General features: G+C 44.7%; 1 long non-coding RNA gene across 1 annotated transcript in view; it reads right to left on the reverse strand.

Moving 5' to 3' along the window:
• Positions 1 to 24,624, reverse strand: part of LOC132249323 (uncharacterized) — a 53,774-nt gene that overhangs the window by 27,421 nt on the left and 1,729 nt on the right. The window contains exon 2 of the long non-coding RNA XR_009460735.1: positions 22,611 to 22,694. This is a non-coding gene — a long non-coding RNA (uncharacterized LOC132249323). The remainder of the gene's footprint in view (positions 1 to 22,610; positions 22,695 to 24,624) is intronic.

Here is a 24,624-nt window from a genome sequence, read left to right on the forward strand (position 1 = left end):
ATTGTTTCTGAATTAATAATTTCTCATGCACAGAACTATTGTCCACAAAATAGGTGTACAAAGAATATCAAAATATCACTTCTAAATATTATTCCTATTTCTGCTAGTGACCTGATATGCAAGTTTGAGAAAATTGCTTAACTTCACTTGGTCCCTTATTTCTGCAAAAAGAGATAATATTTACCAAAGGTATTGGCATATATTACGCTAAAGAGATCGTTGTTACCAACAGCAATAATTTTGCTGGTGCACAAAGCCTTCTCTTAGGCTGAGTGAAAGTTTGCTGGTGCCAGAAATATTTTCTTAACATGGGCCCAGCTCTGTTAACCAGTATTGTTATAATTTTCATTTTGAATTTGACATTAAAACTGTGCATTATTTAAGGTTCTAAAAACCTGAGTTGCAGAAATACCAATGCTTTTAACATCATAAGAAATAGAGGGTCATAAAATATAGAACATGAAACTTCTTGGTTAAGTGAAAAAAATACATGGTTGGGCTTTTGGAAAAGAATCTCAACTCAGTTGTCTTGGAGAGTTGACTGTTTCAGTAGAGTAGCAAGTAAGGAAAAATATATTCTTATGTAATACTAATTTCCTGGTTTCAGTCAATCCAATAAAATAAAATAAAATCAACAGATGATGGTTTACCTACTCAAGTGATTCATAAAGGTCCTGAAATGGCAGTACTGCAACACGGTACACCATCTGTGCTGGAGATTTTGTTAAAATAACTGATTGACCAAACAGCAGTGATAGCCCATTATCTGTCAAGCAGAGGACAAAAAGCCTGTTATTCTTGTATCTATATATCTGAGGATAAGTGGGCACAGACAGGATTTTCTCTAATAATTTTCTATCTTTTGATTTTGCAAACTCTGTAGCTACAAATAAATGAAAAACCAAAGAAATAAATAAAGACTGCTTCCATGTTTCCATTTCTTCCAAACATGATACTGTTTGGCATGTACTGTCAATAGCACCGTTAGTAGAAAATAATTAAAATCCAGATGGATCTACACACAGATAAAAATAAATAATGATAATTATATAAACCTTCTGGGTAGCTGGATGTGGGTCAGGGATCAAATCTGCAGTTTAAAATTAAATACTCTATCAGGTCTACACACAACCAGTAAGAAACATTAAGAGTCTTTAGAGTTGCAGAGTTTTTCCTCCATGCTTTGAATTATTTTATTTAATATTTACAAATTGAACAGCATGAAATACCATATTTCAAAGCCAAATACTATAATTTATAGACTTTCTGTAGGCAAAATATCCAATTCAGTGGAGTTTTGTCTGCAAAAGCAAAACATTTGGCCTTCAGGAAACATCTTATTTAAGAAACTCCTAGAGCACAACCTCAAAAATGTCCTTGGAAATTTAGATTCCCAGTCAGTAAAACACTAAGGGCACATGCTCACCTGCTTTGCTGAAGATGGATCGAGTACAGGCATAACAGTTTTGCCAATCCGGACTGTTATTTTAGTGAGTCAGACCTTTAAAGATTGATTTGAGATTGTGTTCTAATATTTCTGAATGAACACATTCATGGAAGAAGGCCCAATCTGGTGCTATTGAATTTAACAGAAGCTTTGTCTTTAACTATAGTGTGAACCAATAATCTTACATCCTTTATTGATAAAAGACCATGAGTTCTCACAGAAGCTGACGGGGAAACTGAAAATACTCATTCCTCGTACAGATCATTACACAACTTTGCTTTCATATAGCACTTTTCTTCCTGGTATATCAAGTGACTCTTATGTTGCTTTATTGTTCAGACTAGGTGCAAGAATGCAAGATGCTTATAGAATTTTAAAATTGGTGTCTGTCTTGCTATATAGTAAGTACAGACTTGCAAACAGTGTAAATTAGTTTGGGGTAAATGGTTGGTCCCTATGAATAGTACTATCCTACCAAAAACAAAAGGCACATCCAACAATTTATAGATTAGAAGTGAGAATAGGTCACTGTGGTTAAACCAGTCACTTCCATAGATTCATAGATGTTAGTGTCGGAAGGAACCTCAATAGATCATCGAGTCCGACCCCCTGCATAGGCAGGAAAGAGTGCTGGATCTAGATGACCCCAGCTAGATGCATATCCAACCTCCTCTTGAAGACCCCCAGGGTAGGGGAGAGCACCACCTCCCTTGGGAGCCCGTTCCAGTTCCGGTCAACCACAAGCCAGAGGACATCACTGAATAATTGCTGCTTAATGTCCAACAGCATTAGTTGAACTACCATTTCTTTTAGGAAAAAAGCATCCAGTGAGTCCTAATTTTTAAGAATTTCGAGTGATCAGGAGTCCACCACATCCCTTGGTAAATTGTTCCAATGATTAGTTACCCTCGCCATTAAAAATTGTACCTTATTTCTAGTCTGAATTTGTCTGCATCAAATTCCAGGCACTGGATCTTGGTGTACCTTTGCTCACGAAACCAAAGAGCCCTCTATAATCAATTTTTTGTTCCCATTCTGAAATGTATACTCTTTGTGAGAGATGATTTATTCTTGTGGCCAGCTTACTAAGTGATCCATATCAATCTGCAGCAGTGACTTATCCTTCATTACTAAACACTCCCCCTAGTTTCTATGTTACATGCAAACTTTTTGCAGTGGTAAATTTATATTTTCTTCTAGATTACCTATAAAAATGTTATATCACTTAGGCCAGGGGCTTCAAGGTCGCCCCTCCTTGTGGGTAGGAAGTAGACTGCAGGGCTTTTTGCAAGCCAGATCTGAATGTAGTGGCAGTGGCAAGATGAACAGTGGTGGCAAAGGAGCAAGTAGCGGGGGTAGCCATGGAGTCTACCACAGATGTCATTCACTTTCACCTCCAACACTTTTTGCACTGCAAAAAGGGAGTGTACAGCCATTCAAACAGTGGAGCAGGCGAGAGCAGGGAGGACAGTGGGGGGCAACAGGGTAGAGGTGGGGAAAAATCCCTCAGTGGGTGTAGTTCCCAGATAGCCAACCAATTGGCACTTTCCTCTCCACTGAAGCTGTCCTCAGGAAACTCTGAAGACTGGGACCCCACCACAAAGCATACTAAGGTCACTGCACATCAACCCCCCAGTTGCAGTTACAGCAGTACATGCTCTTGCCATGCTTTTCAGGGCTGTGGATGACTGGACACTTGAATGGCTTTATGCACATGTCACACATTTTCATGACACTGCAAAACTCCCAGGAATTTTTGGCACTTCAAATGAACACCCCTTAGATAACTATGTCGAGAATTAACCCCACTAGAAACACAACCACTCAAGGATGAGTGTAAAATTATATTTTGAAACCTATCATTTATCCAGTTTATAATCCCTTTAATTTCTGCCCTGATGATTTAGAAAGATTCTAATTTCTTAATCAAAAAGTCATATAATACTAAGCCAAATGCCTTTTCAGAAATCTACTGCATTGCATTATTTTACTTCTCCAATCAACTCTCTATAAATCTAATCTTCTAATTTAATTTATTGCCATAAACCAGTGGTCTCTAACATTTTTAAAGTGAAGATCACTTTCTGAAGGGCAATCCAGGATCTACCACGCCGGGCCGAGGGAGGGTTGGAACCCAGGCAGCTCATCCAGGCACGCAGGGGAAGCTCCTGCTGCTGCATGCACCCCGGCAGAGACCTGGGGGGCACATGCCCCCCAATTTGTGTATGGGGCAAGGCGGCTGCTGCTGTGTGATGGGCTTTGTGCCCCAGGCTTTGCACCCCAAGCCCCGAGCTGCAGCCAGCAGTGGTGGCAGGGGGCACAGAAGGGGACTGTCCCACTCACTTGCCCTGGCCATGGTGGCAGGGGGCATGGCTCAAGCCAGGCACTGGTACATCCTACCGCTGGTACATCCTGCCACTCCTGGACTGTGTCCCAGCCGCTCCCCACATGCATCCCGCTGCTCCCAATTGCAGAGCCTCTGACAGTCAATCTCAGTCTGTCTGAGATCAAGTGTCAGGGGGTCCCCAATCAACCAGTCAATCGGAATCGACCAGTTGGTGACCACTGCTATAAACTTTCCCTTTGTTATACATTATTTAATACTTCCATTTCCAGCTATACTTTGCTTTTAATATGCTCCCAATTTCAATGTAATCAGTAATGTATGCCAGTAAAAGACACGTCGATTCATTAAACGAGCATATATGAAAGAGGAGCACATTTTCATATGGACCTTAGGACTGCACCTTAGGACTAAGTGAACCCAACACACATATTAGATGAGCTACACAGTTGCTTACTTTCCAAAGAAAAATATCTGGCTTACGTTTTGGGGTTTTTTTGGAGGGGGTTACATAACAGTTTAGGCGTGTAAGTGATAAAATGGGTAAAAATAATTCAGAATAAGTCATATATTTAAGTGCTGTGCATTTTTTAAAAATATGCAACTAGCAATTATAGCCAAAAAGTGTTTTTTAAAACAGCTTTTTTTTCTATTAAAGGAGATATGTTAGGTTCATACAAATTTCTGATGTCATAAAAAAGAATTTAAGAAATCCAGTTATCCAGCTAACATACTCTCTGGCTTCTTGTATAGTTTAACCAGCATAGAATCTCATCAGTTTAACTTTTTGACTGAGAAGTTATTTTTATAGTGAAATTCTAATTCTACTTGCTAGGAGAGAAAAGCCCAGGACTAGGCTATTTAAAATCAGTTATAAGCAAAAGATAGTGGACACGTAACTGATTTCTTTATATAGCTGTACCTCCATTGAAATACACTTCCTTGAGTCAAGTCACTTGTACCAGAGATATATCTAGATATCAAACAGAAGTGAAAATGGGGCAACACTTCAATAGCTTTAGATTTACCATATTAGTAATTATAGATGTCTCTGCGGTGCCTGAGGCATTTTAACCTATATTAATTCATTTCCACGTGTCTATGTCTCTTATTATTTTAAAGTGAGTTCTGCTCAAAGGAAAGTACATTCAAGGAATTCAAAACCAATAAGTACCTGCTTAACCACTGAAAAACATTCTTTAAGTTAATCCTATTTACCTATGTCATATATAATTGTCAAGCTTATGACTTACACCATATATGCATGTCAAGTGGGACTTTGGTTTCTCAGGTCAGGTGAGGCATGTCTATACTACAGCAATAGCATACCTTGGACATGATGGTCCCAAGCAGGCCCCGATCACCTGCTCCCAAAGGAATTCTCCAAACCTAGAAATATGCTGGTGAAGCTATTTTTGGCCTTCCATATGAAGTCATTCTTAAGACCTGGTTTCCAATGTGGTTGAGAGGCTGCTGGGGGTGGGTGGGTGGGTGGGTGGGTGGGGGTGTGTGTGTATGTGTGTGTGTGCGCACACAAAGAGAAAAGAGGAGGAGGAAGGGAGGGAGGGTCCAGTGGTGACAATACTGGAGCAGTATTGGCTGCATATTCCTGAGTCTGGTACATGGGGGTGACAGTGGGCATAAGGGCATGCTTAGGGCCATCCTGGCAGTAACATGCCATTACTGCAGTATAGATATACCCCTGGTGATGACCTGACCTGGCAGGACTGATAGATGGGGTTACTTATGCAGGCTGATTTCCAGGAAGGCAACTTATTTATTTTGCACATCTAAAGTAAAACATAAAAGTTGGAGCCAGTGCAAAAGGAATGATCATTGAGTGATTTCTTTTTTCTTCTTCATTGCATGCTCTTTTAGCAGAAAATGATGAGATTTTTATTTTCCTATGCCTGGTATTATCCAAGAATAAGAAAGATTATTTTAGGACTTCTGAAGATATGTATAGTTTTTTTCTGTAGCAGGGCACCAAACAGATGGACTGAAGAGAGTTTAACTGAGATGCTCTATAATGAAAAACAGAAGGAAAGGAAGAGAAAGCATGAACAACTTTAGGGATAAAAACTGTTTCTTATTCTAAAGTTTCCACTTCAGTGTTCGGAGAACACTGCATCCTTCTTCTCACACAACACTGCTGAGAAAACAAAATTACAATGTTCAAATTAAGATGGAATATTTTATATGGTGGTGGCACTGATGAACATTATTAATTATATAGAATATTACATGCCTAGGAGTCTTAGACATTGACCAGGACAGTCCTAGGTACTATACCCACTCAGAACAAAGATCAAAGAGATCTTTACATGACAAAACAGAGCAGCAATCTTACCACTCCAAGTTTTCTATAGGCATTGCAAAAAAGAAGAGTGTTAATGATGGCTTTGAAGGAGGTTAATGAGCTTGCTTTGTGGATTTTTACAGGAAGCTCCTCCCAAGTGTGTGGGCCAGCATGAAAGAAAGTATGAAGGTGACTGTTTGAAAAGCTGCCAAGTAGGCAATGAAGGCAGACATCATGGATCTATTGGAGTGGACAGCTTCGCCATATTGAACCAAAGATGAGAAGTAAAATGGGGATAAACTGTGAAGTACTTTGAAAGTGAAGAAAAGCAACTTATGTTTGATGCAACTAAGGAGGATTCAGTGAAGAGTGATATAAAGAGAGCTGAGTGTTAAGAAGCGACAGGCCAGGAGAATATGCAAGCAGCAAGGATTTTTGTGAATGATATCTTTTATTGGACCAGCTGCATGGTGGGATAGATTTAGGGAGGTAGTTAGCTGTGTTAGCCTGAAGTCAGTCAGAAGGCAGGGTAGATTTGCACCTTATAGACTAACTAAATTAGACATATATGTAGCATAAGCTTTCATGAGCTCAAGCTCAGTTCATCAGAAGTTGTAAAAGGACATATGCAGAGCAGTGCATAAAATAGAGAGAGTGATCTGGATATAAAAGGCAGGAAGCAAGAGAAGGAGGGAAGGGGGGGGGCAGGGCTGGGAGGGGCAAGCAAGGAGGCAATAGATCCATAGGACCAAAGGGGTAATAAAAGCTAATCTAGGTAATGAAATAAGAATCCATAGTCCCTGTTTAAATCATACTTAACACAACCCAGTCTGTGGATGATTTCCTGTTCCACAGTTTCCCATTCAAGTTGGTTTTTCAAGTTTTGCTGCCTAAAAACAGCCACTCTGAAGTCAGTAATGGAATGTCCAGTGACGTTAAAGTGTTCTGCCACTAATCTTTGTTTCTTTCTGGAGCTGATGTCAGATGGCTGCTCATTAATTCCTACATGTAGGGATCACACTGACTGGCCAAGATACAATACAGAGGAGCACCGTAAGCAGGTGACGGTGTATATGTTGTTGGTAGAGCTGCAGGTGAATAAACATGTTATTCAGTTCAGTGGTGATGTGGTCTATATTAAATGAAGGGGGCACAGCTAGCATCTGGGTTTGCTGAAAAGCTTGATGCCTCCGTGAGAATGGGAATTAGGTAGCTTGTTGCTGGAGAGATGCTGGTTGAGGTTGAAGGGCTATCTGTAAGCTAAGACAGGTTTGTCCCCCATGGCTGCCTTAAGACATCTTTTTCAGGAGGGGTTGGAGGTCATTAATGATGTGTCTAAGGTGTTCAAGCTAGGGACTGCAGATAACAACCAGATCGACTCTCTTCTCCTTGTCCATAGGTTGGTCAATATCCCAAGTAGCACGTCAGAGCAAAGTTTGAGTCTGGCTTTGTTGATTTGAGTTGCTGCAATATTGGGGTTGTGTTGTGATTGTAGGAATACCTGCTCCAGATCCTTAAGGTATGTATCTTTGTCAGTGGTATCAGAGCAGTTGTAATGCAGAGCTTTACTGTAGACAGTGGATCTAGTGTGCTTAGAATAAAACTGGTGGCACAAAAGTAGTTGTGACAGTGGGGTAGTTTCTGATACAATCTGGTGGCAATGCAGCAATTGTAAACCTTCACTGTAGTATCTAGGTAATGAATTTCATAGGTGGAGTATTCCAGAGTTAGCTTGATGGAGGGATGGAAATTGTTCCAGTCCTGGTGAAATTTCTCTAGCAATTCCTTCCCATGTGTCGATATAATGAAGATGTCAACAGTGTACTTTAGATCAAGGGAATGAGAAAGCAGCTGCAGAGACTTCAGTTTGTCAGTTTTCCAAAGTCTGTTATAAATATGTTGGCATATTGGGTGGGTTATATATGTGGGATAGTCTTAAATAAGCTATCAAGTGCAATACATTCTTCTTCAGGTCTGAGAAAAGACAGGCACAGTAAAAATTAGAGACAATCTGCAGGCTAATTTAAGTTCAACCCAACCATGCAGTTGGTCCAATGAAAGATATCACCCACAAAAATCCTTGTGTATTTCCTGGATCATCATGGCTACAACATCACTCCAACACCACCAGGCTGAGAGAATGATCTTTCCATCAGCATTTGGAATGTAGGGCAGCTGCATCTGTAAAGGCCAGAGAAAGATCTTGTAATAACTGATATGCAAGATGACAAGAGCCCGGATAGAGCTTTAGCTGTATGGATAGAAAAGACAGGCCTTATCTGGACAGTCTGGACAGACTGGACAGTCACCTCACTGGGGTCACTTGACCCCAGCTGTCTTCCTGCATAGAGTGGGGGGACTGGACCCAATGATCTGCAAGGTCCCTTCCAGCCCCTAACAATCTATGAATCTGAGCGATGTTCTATGGAATGAATCAGCAAGACTTATACACAGGGGGCAAGTCTACATCAGATGCTTAACTGCGTAGTAGCATTGTTTACTGCACAGTAAGGACATGCTTACTGCACAATAAATGATGCAATTTACTGGGGAGGGTGGGGGCACAGGCAGCTCCTTGTTCCAGTCATCTGGAAGCACTACACCCTCTGAGCCCAGGTGCCATGGGCTGGGCAGCAGCACAGGAGAGCAGCTGGCCTGCAGAGGGTGGGCAAGGGGGTCTGAAGCCATGGCAGCAGGTGCTGCCAGAAGCCTGGCCTGTCCTGGCCTGGGACCAGGGCAGGCTGTCCACAGTCAACACCCAGTGGCCCATCTGCCCCGAGGAGTGAGTGGGGACAGGGGAGTTCAGCTCTGCCTGCGTGACTTACCATGGTCCCTAGGTACCCATGCACACCCAACCCCTGATCTGAGGCCAGGCAGTACAAGGCCCCTGGTACAGAGCATCTAATCTGAGAAATGTTGCAAAATCTCACAAACAGGTTCTTTCTCATGGCACTACAGGTCCTGCAGCTGTATGTGGGAGAGGGGCCACACTTGGCAGCCAGGATGTGGCCTCAGGGTCGCTGCCACCAACAGCCAGGGTCATGCAGATGCCCTGGCTCCACCACAGGTGGTCCCAGGAAGGCACTGTCCTCCTGGACTGGCTGGTGGACAAATGGGGCTGGCAGGCAGAGGATGTCGCCTATCAGGATGTGTGGGACCAGTGCAAAGAGGTGTGGGATTGGGCAGACCAGGAGTTCTGAGTATAGCTCCTGGCCCTGGAGTGTGAGCAGTTGGAGGGAGAAGAACGTTATCTTAGGCAGGGCAGTGCAGGCCATGGATGATGACCACCAGGTGCTGGACACAGTTCTAGCCCTAGCAGTTGCATTTGTGTCACCCACTGCCTGGTCCCCAACCCTAGCTCTGCCCATCAACAGGGCCCCCCACGGGCCTGAGAGGAGGTTGCAGCAGGTGGTGCTACCACTGCCAGGCATTCTTTGCCCAACGTGCCTCCTCTGTGCAGGCCTTGTGGAAAAGCTCTCCCCGGGCCTTGCAGACATTATGCACCATGCAAACTCTGACAAGGACCTGGGGTAGGTTGTCCTTGGTGAACTCGAGGCAGGTGGTGAGGGTGTACCAGCATCCCTCGAAGCAGCTGAAGCCGCACTCTAGAAGGGCGCAAGGTCTGTCCCAGGCACCAGTTAAATTGGGCCTGGTGTGGGTCTATCTGGCCAGTGTAGGGCTGCATGAACCAGGGAAGGAGTGGACAGGGTCCCCGATGAGGAGGGGTGGGACCACCATGGCACCCAGCTGCAGGTCCAGCATCCCTGGCCCACTGCACCAGACCTGGAAGAGCAGAGGGTGGAGTTCTGAAACACACAGGCATTGTGGGTACTGCCTACACAGCTGACACTCAGGTGTGTGAAGGCATCATGGTGGTCCACAATGGCCTGCAGCACCATAGAGTGAAAGCCTCTCCAGTTATAGTAAGGTGGTCACCATAGGGATGGCAGATGAAAGGGATGTGGGTCCTGCCCAGGGCCCTGATGCACTGGGGGAATCCCAGAGCACAGAACCCCGCCACCACCACCAGGGGTCATGCACATGGAGCACCATGTGCTCCAGCACATCCTGGAGGGCACCACACACCTTCAGGATGGCCTCCCAAGCAGCAGCTTTGCCCACCTCACTGATGGCCCATATAGCGGACGCTGGCAGGCATGGCCAACTTGAGCAGGGCAAGGGCCAGTCGGAGGTCTGTAGGAAGGAATTTCTGTGGGGAGGGATGGCCTCATGGCAGTGTTCTGCCACTTCAGGTGTGGCCAGAGCTGCTCTAGGAGGTTCCAAAAGATGGCCCAGGTCATCCAAAATGCCTCCAGCCACTACTCATCTTTCCAGGTCTGCTGGATGATGTGCAGCCGCTAGTCATAGCTGGCCTGGTGGGTCCAGATGGGGGCAGGGAGGGGGCTAGAAGCCCAGGAAGGTGAGGGTGGCTATGGTGGTGACATTCAGCAGCGTGTCGTCAGTGTCCCTGCCAGGGTCCAGCCACCCGGATGGGGTCTAGGCAGCAGCTGTGCAGTGGCAGCAGCCCTAGGATGGTACGCTGCAGAGAGGCAGGTAGTCACTGCATGTGGTGGATCTGGGCAGGCCCAGACACCCATGGGCCAGCCAGTAGTTATCACAGCAGGCCACCAGAACCAGCGCAGTGGCAGGGGTTGGTTGTTGCTGCCAGGGGCAAGTGCTGGAGCAGCCATAGTGTGGGGAGGCAGAGTTGGGCAGAAGAGACTTGCTATGTGCTGTGCACACTGATCCTTCCCAGGGAAGTGGCTGGCCAGGGAGCCGAAAGATGTGCTGCCTTTTCAAGAGGGCTACTGGGCAGCTGGAACCTGGAGCTCCCCCTGGTGGCAGCAGGGGCCCATTGAAGGGCTGTAGGAAGTGGCACGAGTTTGGTACTAAAAGCAGCAAATCTGATGCCAAGTCCCTGCATGTATAGACGCGTGCCCAGGAGTACTTGCTTACTCACAAGTAGTCTTGCAAGTAAACTGATCTTGGATCAAATGCATGCATAGATGTGCCCAGGCTTGATGTAAGGACCTAAAGAGTGGTCTGAATAAAAGATGAAACCAAGACTACTGGTCCAAATGACAGACAGGTAGCAGTGTCAAAAATTATTAAGAAAAAAAAGGCAGTGGAGAAAATTTAGGGAAAAAACGAAGAGCTCTTGTTTAGTCATGTTGAGCTTGAGCTGATGACTGCAATTTTAGGTTGAACAGAAAGGACAGGTTTGGACTAGAGAGAGATCAGAGTCATCTACCTGGAGATTTTAGCTGAATTTCTATTTGTGGATGAGATTACCCAAAGAGAAGTTGTAGAGGGAAAAGACAAAGAGACCAAAGTTAGAAAATTGTGCAACCTGGACAGAAGGTGCCAGGGGTGATGAGGAGGATACTCTGAAGGGAACACTGAAGGGATAATTAGACAGATACAAGAAGAACCAAAAAGGAGAGCCATGGAAGCTAGGGAGACAAGATTTCAAGAAGAGCATTGCTGACTGTGCCAAAGGCAGTTGACTTATCAAGCAGGATTACAGTGGTTCATTGGTTCCGAGTTTTGACTGCAAGGAGGCCCTCAGACACTGTGGTAAAATGGTTCCAGGTTGTACACATGGGGGTAAAGCTGAATTGAGAGGATCTAGAATGGAATTGAAAGGGAGCTCCAGAGTACGAATGTAAAGAGCATAAGCAGTTAGCTTACAGATTAAAAGGGTAAGGGAGCTATCTGGAGAGACAAGAGGCCACAAGAATAGTTTTTCTTTTTATGAGTTTGGAGACTAAAACATGTTTATGTTGTGAAGAAAAGGCAAAAGCAGAGGGAGAAGTTAAAAAAAGAATAAAGGAAGGATGAGTGTGGATGAACTGGAGATCAGTAGTGGGGATAATAGGGCAAATGGAAAGGTTAGAGGAGAAGAGCAGCTAAGAACTTCTGTGTCAACCCCAGGGGTGAAAGAATGGAAGAGTTGTAGAAAGCGGAGGAAGGCCAGCCAAGGAGAGGAAGAAGGGGCACTGCACTTTGTCATTTTTTTTTCTTGGGAGATCCTGTAAGGTGAGGGAAGGGAGGGTTTCAGGTAGGGGGAAGGGATGGTTCCAGTGGTGGATCTGAGATGATGAAGATGCTCCTAGGATTGCAGGCATAGGATTTAATCACATGGGAAGAGTACAGTTGTTTAGGGAGAATGACAACAGAGCTGAAGGAGCAGAGGGTGAATTTGAAGTGGTAGAAGCCACAAGATCTCAATTAAAGTTGTTCCACAGCACAAGAGCAGAAGTGGGGGAAATGGCTGAGATGGGGCTGGAAGTTGGTAGAGTATAACATTGCAATGGGAGAGAAGAGCAAAAGAATCAAGGATGGAGGAGACTAAAAAGTGGAGAGAATCAGCAATGATGCCAATGAAAGGAAGAGAAGGGAAAAAAAGAGAGGGGCATACTTGCTTGTGTGACCTAACAGACCATATTCAAAACCCCTTGCACCATCCTTTAAGAATACAGCAACCATGAGGGGCTGGCAATAGACAAAAACTATCCTTAAATACCCAGTCCATTTGCTGGGTCCAGAACATGGGCAACAGTGAATATGACCTCCTAAACCCTGAAAACATGATACTAAATAACCAGCTCGATTAGAACACATACAACAGAAGAGATTCATGGGATTTTGACGATATACAAAAGGTTGGCAAGATAGAGTGGGAAGCAAGGAGAAAACTAGCTGTGGAGAAATGAGAAAGATGGGGTAGGTAGGGAAAGAGAATAGAAAACATGAGAAAGACTGCATTGATGAGAGACAAGAGATATGGGAACATTTACCTTATGACTGTTTGTATTTGAGGAAAAAGTCAGATTCTGCTTAGGACAGTGAAAACTGAAGAAAATCCCCACCTCTGCCCAGTCAGTTTTATGTTTTGCTTCCTGCAAGAACAGAATTTGCTATTTCATATTTAGGACTAACAGATGCTGCATGGCTAGAGAGAAGAAATAAAGAATCCAAAGAACACTGAAAATACTGCTATCATCTTGAAAGCAAGAATTAAATAAATAACACGGGGTCAACAGAGAGGGGAGGTACTTATGTGTTGTTTCTGTTCAGGGAATAAACATAGCATATAATAGAATAGCAAACACTAGTGGGAAATGCAATGAAAAAGAGAAAATAATTAATAAACCAATGGTCATATTAGACCTGCAAATCCAGTTGTTTGTCTGTTTGTTTGATTTAAAAAAACAGTGGTGAATTATGTCAGGAAATCCATATTCCTATTATCAAAGGATTAATAAAATGCTTGTTGTTGATCTAAACCCAGACTATATTCTTACCACCACTCTAAACCTAAGTTGTAGATATCTAGCATTATAGGTCAGACTGGCAGCTAGACCTCAACCCAGTCTCTGTTTGTTTGTTTTGAAGTTTACACCCAAATGCACCTGTAATTAATTAGTAACAAAGGTAAGTAGGAATTTAACTCCTTATGGACATTTTGATGTATATTACAGAACCTGCTTACATTCTGTAACATTTTCTTTCAGATTTATTCATTCACTTACATCAACGGCACTAATTGTGGAGTACAGTATGTTTCTATGTGAAGAACTGTATCCAAATTTGGCCCTTTCTTTGTGGGTATAAAGAGTTAACCAGTGAGATTTTAATATTAAAATGTGAGGAGGATCCTGATGAAAGCCTGAGGGTATAACCACAACAGTATCATTATCAAAGGATGTTGGTGCAAGTTGTTATGCCAAAACATGCCTGTGCATTTTTGTAACGATACAAGTACAGCTAAACTGCTCCAAATTGGACCCTCCTTCATCCAGAATCAATGTTGGGTTTATTTAGCTTTTTTGCACCACCATGGGACCACGTAAACATAACAGAGCATAACAGCCATTGTGGACTTCTGAGCAGCCACTTTCCCTTTTTTTAAGTGGCTAAAACATATGTTTGTCTATGTGCGGAGTATACCCCCAAGAAATACTGTCCATCTTTTAGGCCCAATATAACTTCTTCACTAAGTCATAATTTTGACATATGCATTCACAACAAAATCCATGTCTGAAAAATGCACTTATATTCAATAAAGCATTTTCAAGATCCATTACCATAATTGTTTTAATAAGTAAAGAAGGAAAGGATTGAATTTTTAATAAGTAAAAAAGGATTAAAATTAATTTCCTCTGCTGTTGTTTACTTGCCATACCTGGGCCTTGCTCTTCTAGGTAGGATGACAAAGAATTCATTTCTCTTCAGCAATAGCTGCTCCTTGGCCAGTTGACAGGGGGCATTACTGCACTGTGCTTTGTGCTTACATCAACAGCATAAGTGTTTGCCTTTCTGTATTTTGTGGACTGTTTATGTTTAAAGAGATTCTTGGTTACATATTCTTTCTATATATTAATTCTGACCGCAATTCCACACCAGCACATTCTGAATAAAAAGCTGGTCAATCAAAACATAAGAAACACAGCATTTTTTTTTAGTCCATGCTCTGAATATCTATGCATCAAAAACAAAAACTATAAATCTGCACAATATGAATACTTCTGTAGTGGTCCAGAAGCCAATACTTAGAGTACAGGCACCAATTTATTGCTTCTTGGCATCTTGTATATTTATTTGTACTAGCATAATGTAAAGTACATTATGCTGTGATATCCATTTACACACATTTCATGCTAGAACAAATAACTACACAAGGTGTAGAACTATAGTGAATCAGAACCATACTGCTCTAGTTACTTAGTTCTGTAAAATTGTTATGAAAGTAACAAGTTAGTGTTAATTTCAGAGTGAGGAAATTTTATGAATAATTCAAATAGCTCCTGGCAATGTGCATTACCTTGCATTATCTAAAATGAATTCCATCCATTATGTTTTTCAGTCATTCTGCTTTGTTGGATGTTTCTACAAACCCTACCAATCTTTTTTAATCTCAGCTGGTATTTTCAAATAGTATGTGAGGCTCTAGAACAAAGTTTGTAGTAAAGAATAATTAAGGTCTTGAAGGTAAAAGAGAAATAAAAGAGAATGCAACAGACTAACCTAGTATTTATCTCTGTTAAGATAGGAAAGAGGAGCAATTTTTTAGACACGGGAAATGTAGCTGTTCTAATTTATTTGGACTTCAGCAAAGCATTTGATATAGCAAGACGTGGGAACTTAGTTTAGAGGGAAAAGAAGTAGATTGGTACAAACACTGTAAGCTGGGTAGGGAACTGGCTAAAAGGGGAGATGACAATCAGTTGTGCTGAAAGGAGAATTATCAGGTGCTGCGAACTTACTAGTGGAGTTCCTCAAGGACTGGTATCAAGACTAATCTGATTTAATATTTTAATTAATCATCTTTGCCATAGAAGGAGAGTTCAAATAAAATTTGAGGGCGATACAAAGTTGCGAAGCATCATTAATGCAAAGGAAGCCTGGACTATCCAACAGGGACAACCGAATTATTGGGAAGACTGAAGCAATAGAAATGGAGTGAAGGTTAATAGTACAAAGTGTAAGGCCATTCACTTAGAGACCAAGAACAAAAAATTCTGCTTAAGATGGGGATCATCATTTGGAAACAATAAGGACGAGTCTTTGTATTGATCATATAGGATAAGCATGAGCCACCAACATGAGGCAAGGCCTTACTGAGGTACTTTGGTAATGTGGTACTTGGAGCCACACAAATGTTGATCAGTGTTAGTGCTAGTTTGGGATCAGAGCAATCACACCCTTAGGCTAGAAATCTTCTGTGGGCACCTATATATATGCAGGGAGGCTGCTCCGACATGCTTTAATTACAGCTTGCCAGAACAGACTTGATTAATCGAGTCCGCTGGAGCGTGATAATTACCGCACTCCAGCAGACACCAGTATCATGTGAATCATTGTCCCCACCACCATTTTCAGCGCGGGGATGCTGATACACATGACACTCCAGGAGCTTTAATTAGAGCGACTCTCAGAGCCATTTTAATTAAAGTGCCCCACCCCACTCTTGAAGCACATCTATAAATGCCCTTCCTCCCCAACCTGTATGGCTGTGACTTGCCACTAAAGGGCTAGCAAGCAGGGGCCAGGCTAGGAGCTGTCTGTGTGAGATGCCACTAGATGGCTGGTGAGCCAGGATAGGTTTCTATCCCTGCTCTACATGCGGGTGTCTGAGAGATGGGTTGCGGGGGTGGGTGGGAACATGAAACTGGGAAAGTTAATGGGATGTGGGTAGGTAATGAAATGGGATGTAGAAAGTAAATCAGGTGGAGGAAAGGTGGTAAAATGAAGGAAGTCTGCCACTGTTAAGGATAAAATAAAATAACAAGAAAAAAAGAATCTAAAAATAAAGAATAAATTAAATGAGGTCTCACATTCTGATGTATTGTGATTAGGGATTAGGGTGTCAGGGGGTGCTGGCTGTGCTTCCAGGGGAGGCTGGGAGCAATGAGGGAAGACACTTGGGAAAACTACTGCCCCTGCCCTGGGAAGGAAACCTCAGTTCATGAGGATCTGATTTGCCCAACCTTGTTTTCCTCTGCCTAGAGTGTGGGGCTTACTGGAGCCAAGCCAGGTTTGGAAGCTCTTTGACTCTGGCCACACACTCCTCTGCTCTTGGCGCGGAGGCTCAGTCCTGGTAGAGAATGGTGCCTGGGCCCATTCTTCATCGACTAGGTGCCAGGATGGGTTGGGGGCTGGAAATGTAAATGCCACTCCTGTTCGTTACTGTAAGGAAAGCAACACAGATAGTAAATGGTGCTATGGCTTTTAATGGAGTTTAATATACAGTACAGTGTGATGGGGTCCTCTAGAATAAGGATCAAAAGATGTTTCCATAGTTTTATAGATTGTTAGGGGCTGGAAGGGACCTTGCAGATCATTGGGTCCAGCCTCCCTGCTGTAGGCAGGATGACAACTGGGGTTAGGTGACCCCAGCGAGGTGACTGTCTAGTCTCCGCTTGAAAACCTCCAGGGTAGGTGACTGCACCACATCTGGAGGGAGTTTATTCCAAGTTCTGGACACCCTGACAGTGAAGGAGTTTTTCCTGGTATTAAGCCTGAAGTGGCCTTCCAGGAGTTTGTATCCATTGGTCCTGGTCTTCCCCGGGGATGCCCTAGTTAACAGTTGTTCACTGAACTCCTGATGCAGTCCTCTCATATAGCGGTAAGCCGCTATCAAGTCCCCTTTCAGCCTTCTCTTCTTTAAGCTAAAGAGGCCCAGGTCCCTCAGCCTTTCCTCATATGGCTTCCCTTGCAAGTCCCTGATCATACGGGTGGCTCTTTTCTGGACCCTCGCAATTTTTTCCATGTCCTTATTGAAGTGCAGCACCCAAAACTGGACACAGTACTCCAACTGCAGTCTCACCAGTGCTGAGTACAGTGGGAATATCACTTCCTTAGTTTTACATGAGATGCATCAGTTAAGGCATGCCAGCGTGTTGTTTGCCCTGCTGACCACCGCCACACACTGATGGCTCGTATTCATGCGATGGTCAATCATTACCCCTAGGTCCCTTTTGGCCATGGTGCAAGTCAAGCTATCACCACCGAGTCTGTATGTATGTTGAGGGTTGTTTGCCCCCAGATGGAGCACCTTACACTTGGGCAGACCGGAACCAGATGAAATTTAACAGGTCCAACTCTTGAGCCTGTCCAGGTCTGCCTGTGTCTGCAACCTACCTTCTGGCATGACCACATTGCCCCATAACTTGTCATCCACAAACTTGGCCAGCGAGCTTTTCACTCCTCCATCCAAATTATTGATAAAGATGTTGAAAAGCACCGGTCCAAGCACAGACCTCTGAGGGACACCACTGGCCACTTTGTGTCAGGATGACACAGATCCATTCATGAGAACCCTACCCTGTAGCCAGCTTCCCACTCACTGAACCATCAAGCAGCTGAGCCCGCAATCTTCCAGTTTTCCCACAAGGATATCATTGGATACTAAATCAAAAGCCTTTTGGAAATCTAGGTATATAACCTCTACCACATCTCCCATGTCCAGGTGGCGAGAGACCTGGCCATAGAAAGAGATGAGATTGGTAAGACAAGACCTATCTGCAACAAAGCCACACTGGCTATCATTCAGAATCTTACCTTCTGCGAGCATATTGCACACAGATTCTTTAATGAGATTTTCCAGGATTTTCCCTGGGATAGAGGTTAGGCTGATTGATCTATATTTGCTTTTCAAAGTCTTGCTTTTGCTGTGTCTTCCCTACCAAGCTGAGTTGGTAGTTTACACAGGTAAACAGACATCAGGCTCTTTGTGTGAGTTTTTGCCTGGCTGGGCTGACTGAGGGCTGGTGGAGAGAGCCAAAATGTACTTGATTGGTCAACTGCCAGCCATGGGCAACTCATGCCACCTTAGTCGGGGGGGCATGTGCTCCCCCAGCGACCAGTCAGCAACCGAGGAGGGGGTCCCCCCGCAGCCAATCTCATTAAGCGGGGGAAGCGTGGCCGGTCAGGGGGTGCACCAGCACTCTCAGGGGGTGAATGTGCACCCCTGTGCACCCACTACACATCGCCACTGCTGCCAACAGCTGGAAATTCAAATCCCCTGGCCAGGCACAGGTCTGGTCTGATTCTAATCTTGACCAAGCTGACTGTTCCAGCTAGTTTTGGATCTTTGAGATGGTGGTTGGTGGCATCACAGCAAACACTGCCCTGGCTAAACTCAGATGAAAGATGCATCGGTGTCATCAGCTGCTAGCCTGCAACATCTCGCTATGTTGAGGACAGTTGCGATTGGCACACTGATAGTCCTGCTGCACAAGGCACAGGATGACTGCCTTGAAGCTGCAGCTCTGCATGCCCAGTTTTACATCCCACTGAGGTGCTGGGCTCTACCTCTGCATTTGAACTGGTGGGCGCATCTGTGTTTGGGACCTGGGACAATGAGCAATGGAGACAGAGTTTCAGAATATCCTGTGGCACATTCATGGACCTTTGCTCCAAGCTCAATCTCCCGCTCCACCACCAGGACACTGGGCTTCGGTACCATATGTCCATGGAGAGAGAGGTCGCAATGATAATCTGGAAGCTGGCAAATCCTGACAGCCCACAGTGCATGCCCAACCAGTTTGGCATGGGGTGGACAACAGTGATACTTGCCATGCACAAAGTGTGAGAGGCAGTCGTTGGGGCCTCAGATACTCTGGCTTGGGGATCCACAAGAGGTGATAGCTGGCAAGCAGTGGTGGTTCCCAAACTGTGTGGGGGTGGAGGGTCACATTGGTGGGACCCACATCCCCATTCTGTGCCCCCTTCATTGTGCCTTGGATTACATCCGTATGAAGGTCATGTTCTCTGTCATCCTCTAATTAGTGACTGAGCAGCTGCTGGATGGTTAGGGCTGGGCTAAATGCTCAGGTGGCATGGCCCCATCCTCTGAAAACCTGGCGCCACTCACAGGGGACAGGGATGGGGACAGGGACTGGGCTAGGCTTGGCTGGTGCAGCGCCACCCCCTGCGAGCGGCGCTGGTGCAGCCCAGGCAGCATCGCTCACAGGGAAAGGGGCCACACCAGCCGAGCACCAAGCTCAGCCCCATCCCCTCTGTGCAGCACCAGCCTCAGCACCACTCACAGAGGATGGAGATGGGGCCAGGCTTTGTGCTCAGCTGGGGATGCACCACTTGCAGAAGATGGGGATAGGGACAGGCTTGGTACTCAGCTGGCATGGCCTCATGCCCTTCAAGCGGTGTTGGCAGGGGATGGAGCTGTGCCAGCCAAGCTTGGCCCCAACTTATATACCGTGCCTATGAAAATCCTTACCTTTCAAATTGGAAAGCCAGGGGCCAACCTATACACCATGAAATATGGTAATTGGAATTCTCCCACAACTGCTCCAGGTTGCAGGGCACAGCTCAGTCCAGGAGGTGGGGCTGGGAGTGTTGGTAGTGGGGAAACAAGGCTGGGCCAGATTGGGATCTTGCACCCAGGGATTGCAACCACTAGGGTGTAGGGGGCAATCAATCAGCATCTCCTGTAACCCTAGCACCTAGCTAATCCAATGTGCAGAAGTGCCCATCCACAAGCTAGCACCCAAGCTAAGAACCACCCCAAATCTCCAATCTCCCCCAACAAGCCCCCATCCACCACCTTCCAAAGCTCCCAAACACAATGCTAGTCAAAGATTAGCCACCCTTTCCCCCACCCAAATCCCAAATTACCAGAGAGGCTTCCTGCAGGGTTCTTGTCCATCTTCTGAGTTGTCACCATCCTGTCCCACGTCCAGCTCCTGGGTCTTCTGAGGATCAGACAAGGGCCACAGGGACGCCAAGTCCTTGAAACTTTCATAGGGTGGCAGAAGGTGACTGCTAGGAGGAGGCTGACTCACTGCTATGCCTCTCTTGTGGGTCACAGTGGACCTGGACGTTAGGCACTGGATTGCACAGCGAGGAGCCACAGTGTGATTTCTCTCAAGGATATCTGCAAGCACTTCGCAGAAAGGGATCAGGGTTCCGGCTGCCCTAGACACCCTGTTGGCATCCCTGCCCCACACAGTGTGATTTCAGGGAACTTATCTTGATCCTGACCATGAGCCAGACCTGTCGATGCCCCCATGCCACCATCTGCTGCTGGGGATGGTGGCAATCCTCTCATAAATGGCCTGATTTTTCCAATTCCCTTTAGTTTCCTTCACTGTAGTTCCAATGCTCCTCTCCTCTCCCCATATTGCAGTGAGGTTCAGCACCTCAATGTGGCTCTAATTAGAAGCCTCCCTGATGGAGTCCAGAGGGGACATGCTTTGGTTCATGCTGGCTGACTTGGAGGTAAATGGACAAAAAGTTTGTGCTTGCTAGCCGACTACCTGGCTTGTTGTCTTGAAGTTGTTTGCATGGGGTTACATCCCTAAAGGGTGGGAAGGTCATACCCCGAGACGTGGGGGAGTGTATGGGATAGTACTCCAAGAAGTAGGAGAGGGAGCTGGCTTGGTGTTAGTACTGCCCCCTGGGCAGTACAGTTCAGGGAGTAGAAAGTCTGTCCACACAGAACAGGAAGGTGGGGGAGGAACCACTGCATCTTAGGATACTGGAGGACTTCAATTTGGGCAGCTCATCTGTGAGGAGTGGCCACACCATAATGGAACATGAGCTGGATAGCACATATCAGAGATAACCCTGCCCTGGAGTGGTGTAGCTTTAGTGACAAGTACATAAAACTACTTTAAGGTGTTAATGTGTGGACAAATTAAGTGTTAAGAGCTCCAAGAGCTGCTCAAAATTACCACGTAACAAGGTTCTTAGAATATACTGCACATAACTTTAAACAAGAAAATTGAATTCAAACTGGAACAGGTACAGAGAGTTACTGCTAAAATGATCAGTGGAATGGAAAGCTTATCTTACGAGAGAAAACTAAAACATCTTGGCTTGTTTAGACAAGAAAAATGAGGGGTAAAAAGGGACAGAGGAGCTATTTAAGATAAAAGACAATGCAGGCACAAACATTAATTGTACAGATTGGCAATGAATACATTTAGTCCGTAATTTAAAAAAAGGTCTCTTAACAATTGGAATTATGGGGCAAGAAAGTGAGCTAACTTCAAGATGGAAATCAATAGATTTGTGAATGGGATCATATGACATGGCCACGTGAAATAGCAGGGGGTTGGGCTCAGTGATCCAGAAGGTCTTGTGTACTACTATGTTTCTAACCAACCAAAGTAATTTTGTTTTGCTCATAAATTTTGCTAGTACACTGTTAGTACCACCTAATCTATCCAACACTGGTTTGCCATTCATTTTTGGAACCTATGGCATGATAGAGACAAGGTCTGTCACTGCTTTTGCTAGCGACAGAAATATTGTGATATATATACTTCTCTGATTACTCATCTTAGGCCACAGACAAACATGTTGTTTGAAGCACGCCAAATACCTTGGACACATTCCAAACAGCCAGGATGCCGAAGGTGATGGCTGAAGGAGTATTTAAAACATGGCTAAAGGGGTTAAAAACAACAACAAAAACAACCTTTGAAACCTTTGTATAATGAGGAACATTTTTTAAATCCTTCATTTTGATGTTGTTCTTGAAATGTCTGTTCCCCTTTGTTCCCCATCTCAGGGGTGCCCTCCTGTGTACTGTGCAGTCCTCAGGAACCTCCAGAGATCAGAGGTGCTATTTACTCTTCCTCTTACAATTCCTTGCAGATTGTCAAATAAGAAAGGACTTCATCTCAACTCCAAAAGACACTACATAAGATAATGCCCTTAAAGTCCTTTGACCAAGTTTCAATCCACAAAATAGTTCTGCTATGCAAGCCAAATTAAATCAGGATTATTAGAGTAGCTTAACCAAAATCCAAATGTATTAAGTACTGTATTTCTCAATTTATTGTGTGAGATGGTTTTTAAAAAATCAAGTTTGTTTGGCAACACAAAGCTTTAAGAAAAATAGAAGTCTAAAGCTGGGCCTCTATATTCCTATTTAGAAATTGAAAATAAAGATCATGATTTTTAGGAGGGTTGAGCACCCATCAGTTATAAAGGATATGGACTAGTGAGGAAATTACACTGAGCTAAAGGGAGAGGAGTAGACTTACTGTGCACCAGGTGCTCCACAGTAACTGTTGTGTGCGTCTGTTCTTATCCCATGGTAAGTGAGATATAAACCAAGGTGGCTTATCCTGAATAAAATAAAGGTAGGTTACTGGCATTTAGCTTCTACTTCTTGTAAGGAACACATTAGAGGCCTTGGCGTAAGCACCTCTATTATACATGCATCTGCTGTTATATAAAGATAGGAACTGTATGCAGTTGTTGTAATTGTATACGTAATAGAAATTCTGGTCATCTTTATATAAAGAGAAGCTTGTAAGGTGATTTTCAATGTTTTTGCTAATTTGAACAATGACTAAAGGTTGTGTTACATGTTCAACTTAACACTTACAAAGCGCAGTTGAAATTTAAGCAGCCACACGTTCTATCAGTTTAGTACGTGTTGAGCGCTCTCTTAGGGTAAAGTTACACATTACACTAGACCCTGCTAAATCTCTGATATGTTAAGCAGTGTTAAAATTAGAATGTGCTGTAAGCAGTTGAATGTTAAGGATTAATACCTTTTCTTGCCTGCACAGCTCTGACTTCCCACTAGAGGGCTGGTGAGCAGGGGTATGGCTAGGACTCAAGACACCTGGGCTTTATCCCTGCTCTTGGTAGGTGGGACTGAGAGCAGTACTTCCAGAAAGGCTGGAGAACTGCAAATTGCTTGTTTTATCTCCATAGTGCAGAGTGAAGTTGCCTTAGCTAAGTAGCATGGCCCAGAATTAATCCTCACCTGAAGTAGTGTAACTTTGAGATTCTCAGAGGGCATTTAGCATGAGTTAACAAGGCTTTGTGTGTAGATGCTCATTTTTTAAGTGCCCTTAGTATGGTCTAAGTGTAATGTGGAACTTCATCTTTAGCACTGCAAAGTTATTCCTTTTCAGGCAAGGATTATCTCCTTAGCACATACTAACTTTAACAGATGACTACATCCCAATGATTTGCAACTGTGAGAAGCAAACACACCCTAACTTTAATACACCACAGTACAATGATTTGCAACTTTTGAAAGTGAATGTGTGACAAGGCCCTAAGTGTTTTACTGTAGTAACACAAAGTAACTGAAAACCATCAACTTAAGCAACTCAACTGTCAAGAGCTGAGACCTGATAACCTCTGGGCTGTGTCCAGGTGAGCATAGCTGTGCGGTATGTGGTGCTGCAGATATGTCTGCAGCGTTACACGTGCCACATTCAGCTGTTCTCCACATTGCAAAGGAGCAGCCCAAGGGTATTTAGACCCCTGGATATCACTGCAGCTGCTGGCCAGGCTCCTAGCAGCAGGATTACTGCTGCTGCAGCCCCAGGAGGGCCCCAGGTAAGGCTGCTGGGGGGGTCAGTCCAGTGCTGTCCCCAGCCTCCCCTACCCCACCTGGGGTAACCAGCGCACCAGCAGGTACATGGCACAGGCATTCCCCAGGGACAACCACCAGTAGCACAAGGTGTTCCACTGCTAATTATCTCCGGGGAACAAAATGTCGACGCTTGTGTGAATGTGGCCTTGCAGACCATCCTAAACAAACTCTTGGTTAAACCATGAACGTGGAACCTTATAATAAATTCTTCACTTAGCTGGAGTGGGGCAGTCTTTATGACCAAACACAAAGTAACAGGAAGGGATGCAGGGGAAAGAAGGGGCATGGGGGTGCAAATCAGGGCCCCCGCAGGGGCAGCAAATGGGGCCCTGGGGCAGGTCATGGGACACTTGATGCCCAGGTGAGTCATACAGAGGCGTGGGGGGGCTCCTCTGCTGCCTGGACCCCCTGGGCAGGCACAAGTGATACGTGCCCCCCAATTCGTGCTGTGTGTGTGGCGGAGGTGGCTGCCACTGCGGGCTGTGCTCGGCAGCCCCACGACACCATGTGCCTCCAATCACTGGGCAGGAGGTGCAGCCAGTGTGCAGGAGGCACGTGGTGTGGCACTGATCCTGGGGCACCAGCAGCAGATTGCAGACCTCAGCTCACAGCAGCAGCAGCCCGCCTCTGCCCCGCACACACAAATGGGGGGCATGTGC

Source organism: Alligator mississippiensis, chromosome 3 (genome assembly GCF_030867095.1).
Source record: "Alligator mississippiensis isolate rAllMis1 chromosome 3, rAllMis1, whole genome shotgun sequence".
Taxonomy (NCBI): domain Eukaryota; kingdom Metazoa; phylum Chordata; order Crocodylia; family Alligatoridae; genus Alligator; species Alligator mississippiensis.